This window comes from Cherax quadricarinatus, chromosome 5, assembly GCF_038502225.1.
Source record: "Cherax quadricarinatus isolate ZL_2023a chromosome 5, ASM3850222v1, whole genome shotgun sequence".
In the NCBI taxonomy this organism is placed as follows: domain Eukaryota; kingdom Metazoa; phylum Arthropoda; class Malacostraca; order Decapoda; family Parastacidae; genus Cherax; species Cherax quadricarinatus.
Genome location: NC_091296.1, coordinates 57,073,180 through 57,079,179, shown reverse-complemented (window position 1 = coordinate 57,079,179; position 6,000 = coordinate 57,073,180). Strand labels below are relative to the sequence as shown.

The window sequence follows — 6,000 nt, the reverse complement described above, 5'->3', positions numbered from 1 at the left end:
AAGAAGCCTACTGTGTACGAGAAACGTTTCGGAATAAAGATGCGCAACTGTTGCCTATGTGTCTTACTTACCAACCAGTATTTGAAGAGTTCAGCTCCACGGTGTGGAACGATGTTCCAGACCGTGGAGCTGAACTCTTCTCCAGGCTGAGGGACTGACCACCTCAGATACTTTTTCTCCAAGGTTGATGGACTGATTACATCATCTTCATTTCACTACTACACCTGCTGCCTATGTATCTGACTGAAGAAGCCTACTGTGTAGGCGACACGTTTCATCAATAAAGACACCCAACTTAATCATCAAGTTGTCGGTATTTTATGCCGACAGGTTGATGATTAAGTTGATGATTACTGACAGATTAGCATACATGTTTTAATGCTGCAAAGCTTTAAACACAATGAAGATTTACAAAAAAATAAGAGAATAAAAGTATATTAATTATTTTTGACTCCCATAATCACTGGGATACATAATACGAGGAAAGAATTAGGTATATGTAATGCTGATGATAAAATATGAGTAATGTTATGATAGGACTGAAACTGCTGCCTGATGATCAAAACATTGTTGTCTAGAGTCAAAAATCAAAATCAAAACTTTATTTCTTTGCTAGGGTTACAATGTGTGTTTACATTTCATAATCTGACTGGTACAGAGAAAGTCACTATCATGCCCAGGCATGATAGTGACTTAACCTAATACTTAAGTAAGTCAAGGTATGGGGGTCAAGGACCCCAATGACAATAAGTTACTTAGACTTTTTCTGGGTTATCCTGGGTAATTTACACATATGTTACTATCTATGATAATTTGTGTAACTGCATTTATGTGTACCTGTACCTACATAAACTTACACATAAAAATGTTTGGACAACATGTATAATATAATCATGCAAAGGAACAATATTTACCACCATCATCCTGGTATATAACAACTAAGTTAGTAAGTTTATTCAGGTATACATAAATACAGTTACATAGATTATCATACATAGCAACATATGTGTACAGAACCCAGGATAACCCCCCAAAAATCAAAGTGACTTGTTTCCATTGGGGTCCTTCACTATACTCAAGAACTTCCCAAAAAACTCATCATCCACACTCATCATCCACACTCATCATCCACACTCATCATCCAGCACACATTATAAAACTGAAGTATTGTAGAACACACACAACATGCAGATTGAAATACACTCATGTAATGCATCTGTCAGACTTTTTTGGGTTAGCCTAGGTGATCTACACATATGTTGCTATGTATAATAATCTATGTAACTGTATTTATGTGTACCTGAATAAAAATTTACATACCTGACGTCGTGTTGTGCTGCTGTTAAGACGATGCTGCACTTAAAAGCTCTTGTTCATGTGTCTCTCCTAAAGGGGACATGCTTGTTACCTTCTTGTTTTACTCTCCAGGTTTGGTACAATGTTTTCTTCAGACCATACCATGGGCGGGGCTAGAACCCGCCCGTTAGAACTCTCTGACCACGGGTTCTAACCCCACCCGTGGTATGGTTTGTCTGTAATCGTGTCATTATGATCTTGTGAGTCAAGTAACAATGTTTCTTCCCCGGGCAGTGGGAAGTTAAGACTCATGACCATGTAAACTGCTTTAACCAGTTTTATTTTTTTCAGTTTAATATCTTTATTATACACCACATACCCATCCTGTGGGCGGTAGTCAAAGAATTACTGAGGTACATACTTGGTCCAGGGACTGGGCCAGCCTTGACCAACTATCTACTTGCCTGCTAGACAAATAGATAGTTGGAAACGCCATATTCATCAGCTTATTTTCCCCTCCACTCAGCAGACGGCCTCTGATTGTTAGTTATGCCAATCTCTAACTCAGATAGAGTTAATGGTAGTTAATTAAGTAAGTTTATTTAGGCTCAGGTACACAAATACAATTATCATAGTGTAAATCACCTAGAATAACCCCAGAAAGTCACAGTAACTTATTTCCACTGGGATTCTTGATGTGGTGGGAAGATGAGCAATAACCAGCAAACTTAACTAGAAACGTTCATTCCGGTTTTTATTCTCGAAGGGAAATCATGTTCCCGTTTCTATTCGTGAAGGGAACTTTTTTATTTTGCCAATCACTGCCCAGTTTTGAGTATTATTTTCTCCACGGACTCGGGAAACATGGCCGGCTACGGCATAAGTTATCATTGGCGCTATAAACCCCAGGAAGCATGAGTGAGAAAAGTATAGTACTAAGTAAGTTTATTTAGGTACAGGTACACATAAATGCAGTTATATAAACTATCATACATAGACAAATGTGTAGATTACCTAGGATAACCCTAGAAAGTCAGGCAAAGTGGTTTATTTCCATTGGGGCGCTTGTAATAACTTATTACTTAAACCCTAAAAGTTAAAACACCTAAATAACTTAACTATGTGAACATATCGCTTTTGAGGACCACCTAAGCATTAGTTTGAAATTTCTACATTAACTGCCTAGGACGCTTGTTCTCATCATACCGAGCCAGCTGGGCAGTTGGTCCAGGCAGCCATTTATCAGCTTCTATCCGGCTCCGCGGATTTGTAAAGCCAGTGAAAAGCTAGTTGTTAACTCTGTCTCTGTCTGGGTGTGGGGGCCACCTGACGTAGTCGGAAACTTAATATTAATGTTTATATTCTCCATGGTAACTGCTGTTCCTTTTCTCCTTGTCGCCTCGCAACTGTGGGCATCACTACTGCCCCTGAACTCAGGAAGCTGTGGGCACCACTGCTGCCCCTAAACCCAGGAAGCTGTGGGCATCACTGCTGCCCCTGAATCCAGGAAGCTGTGGGCATCACTACTGCCCCTGAACCCAGGAAGCTGCGGGCACCACTACTGTCCCTGAACCCAGGAAGCTGTGGGCATCACTACTGCCCCTGAACCCAGGAAGCTGTGGGCATCACTACTGCCCCTGAACCCAGGAAGCTGTGGGCATCACTACTGCCCCTGAACCCAGGAAGCTGTGGGCATCACTACTGCCCCTGAACCCAGGAAGCTGTGGGCACCACTGCTGCCCCTGAACCTGACCAGCTGGGCTGTGGCTCGTACGTTGGCTTACGTGCAGCCAGCAGTAGCAGCCTGGTTGATCAGGCTCTGGTCCGCCGGGGGCCCTGGTCGTGGGCCGGGCCGCGGGGGCGTTGGCCCCCGGAACTCTCTCCAGGTGAACTCCAGGTAAATTGGGGACAACGCGTGTGTGGCAGCCAAAATTTCCCTCAGAAATCATTATGGAGTGGCGATGTATGTCGCCACTCCATAATTTCGCCACTCCACCCTTCCTGTTCACCCTATCCTGGACTTTGCCTGGAGAGGGTTTCGGGGGTCGGCGCCCCCGCGGCTCGGTCTGGGACCGGGTCTCGTGGTGGGTCGGGGTCTGACCAACCAGGCTGTTACTGCCTGCAGCACCCAAGAATATATATTCTAGAAAAGGGTGCACATCCATTCTTCATAGTGCATCAACAAGCATTCAAAGTAGAGCTCCAGTACTTCCCACGAAGGATGTTGGGGTTACAGTATTACTGGGAGAGCTCACCGTGAGAAACAACCAGCTTGTGTTTTTAATGCAGGATTCTCCAATAGTAAATGGCATAGACCTGTCAAAAGAGAACTATCTTAAATGCCGCAGGAAAGTTGTGGAAGCTGTCATCAACCCCTTCGCTGAATTCAGAGCAAAATTAAGCAAATTTGGACTCGACCTACTTATGGGAGACCAGAAATCAATCATTGAAGAAGTTTTTGAGGACCCCAATGGAAATAAGTCACTCTGACTTTTTTGGGTTATCCTAGGTTCTCTACACATATGCTGCTATGTATGATAATTCTATGTAACTGTATTTGTGTATACCTGAATAAACTTACTTACTTAACCCAGGAAGCTGTGGGCACCACTGCTGCTCCTGAGCCCAGGAAGCTGTGGGCACCACTGCTGCCCCTGAGCCCAGGAAGCTGTGGGCACCACTGCTGCCCCTGAAGTTCCTGAACCCAGGAAGCTGGGCGCCACTACTGATCCCAGGAAGCTGTGGGCACCACTACTGCCCCTGAGCCCAGGAAGCTGTGGGCACCACTACTGCCCCTGAACCCAGGAAGCTGTGGGCACCACTGCTGCCCCTGAGCCCAGGAAGCTGTGGGCATCACTACTGCCCCTGAACCCAGGAAGCTGTGGGCATCACTACTGCCCCTGAACCCAGGAAGCTGTGGGCACCACTACTGAACCCAGGAAGCTGTGGGCACCACTGCTGCCCCTGAAGTTCCTGAACCCAGGAAGCTGTGGGCACCACTGCTGATCCCAGGAAGCTGTGGGCACCATTTTGCCCCTGAGCCCAGGAAGCTGTGGGCATCACTACTGCCCCTGAACCCAGGAAACTGTGGGCACCACTACTGAACCCAGGAAGCTGTGGGCACCACTGCTGCCCCTGAAGTTCCTGAACCCAGGAAACTGGGCACCACTACTGAACCCAGAAAGCTGGGCACTACCGAACCCAGAAAGCTGGGCACCACTACTGAACCCAGAAAGCTGGGCACCACTACTGAACGCAGAAAGCTGGGCACCACTACTGAACCCAGAAAGCTGGGCACCACTACTGAACGCAGAAAGCTGGGCACCACTACTGAACCCAGAAAGCTGGGCACCACTACTGAACGCAGAAAGCTGGGCACCACTACTGAACCCAGAAAGCTGGGCACCACTACTGAACGCAGAAAGCTGGGCACCACTACTGAACCCAGAAAGCTGGGCACCACTACTGAACCCAGAAAGCTGGGCACCACTACTGAACCCAGAAAGCTGGGTTCAGAAGAATTAGACACATGTACAACATCTAAGTATCCTTACCTGCAGACGTATTACCATCCAGTGGCTTTATCAATACAAATTAAAGGACATAAGGGAAAGACTGTAGAACTACAGACAAAATACAAGGTAATCAGTCCCTCAGCCCAAGATTGAGGGATTTATATTGTCAGTATTGTATAATATTGTATAATATTGTATAATGTTCATATACAACAACACTAGCTGTGCTGGACATCAAAACATCATCAACAACACAGTTTGAACCATAGATTTATATCATTATATTTGTGAATTACAAACTCATTTATAGGGTAAGACAAAGATTTTATTAAAATTGTGAAGTGTAATGGTCAGTAAGCCAGGATAACCCAAGAACAATGGGAATAAGTTATTTTTGACTTGAGTTTTGGGATATCATGGGTAATTTACAGTGTATTATAATTGTGTTTTTGTGTACCTGTTCCTAAATAAACTTAATTATCGGACAAAGTAAAAAAAAAAAACAGATTTTCACACAGTTGAGTTCTTTTAAGGTTCTAATCATGATAGATTTCTATTGTAACTTACTGCTGGATTTCAAATAATAAGCTCTGTATGACCCTAGTGGGTTTAGCGCTTGGTTGTCATTATAATAATAATCTTAATTTAAATAAGACATTACAAGGACCCCAATGGAAATATGTCACTTTGACTTTTTTTGTGTGTGTTATCCTAGGTAATTTACACATGTTAATGTGTGATAATAATATCTTTATTTCTACAAGTACATGTACAAGGTATACAGACCATAGCTGACATCAATAACATATTACTATATAGAAAGACCCTTGTTATGCTGAGCATTTCCCCCAAATTAGGTCAGATTTGTCCCAGGATGCAACCCACACCAGTCCATTAATGCAATTTGCATTTTACATCAACATCCCCAATGAAAAGCAGGGGTGTCACTAGCACGTTAAGAGACCATACAATAAGTGTCAGGGGCCCGAGACTGTTCAACTGCCTCCCAGCATACATAAGGGGGATTACCAACAGACCCCTGGCAGTCTTCAAGCTGGCACTGGACAAGCACCTAAAGTCGGTTCCTGACCAGCCGGGCAGTGGCTCATACGTTGGTTTGCGTGCAGCCAGCAATAACAGCCTGGTTGATCAGGCTCTGATCCACCAGGAGGCCTGGTCACAGACTGGG

At 44.5% G+C, this 6,000-nt stretch overlaps 1 protein-coding gene across 8 annotated transcripts in view; it reads left to right on the top strand.

The window, feature by feature from the left end:
* Nucleotides 1–2,587: 2,587 nt before the first annotated feature.
* LOC128685049 (protein C-mannosyl-transferase DPY19L3) overlaps nt 2,588–6,000 on the top strand; it is a 36,007-nt gene continuing 32,594 nt past the window's right edge. For 4 of the 8 annotated variants that reach the window (XM_053771497.2, XM_053771500.2, XM_053771496.2 and 1 more), the window contains exon 1: nt 2,589–4,937. The gene's annotated coding sequence lies outside the window, so the exon portion shown is untranslated. Of the gene's footprint in view, nt 4,938–4,996; nt 5,123–6,000 lie in introns of those variants that run through there. The other 4 variants (XM_053771498.2, XM_053771499.2, XM_070102632.1 and 1 more) reach the window with 3 other exon arrangements.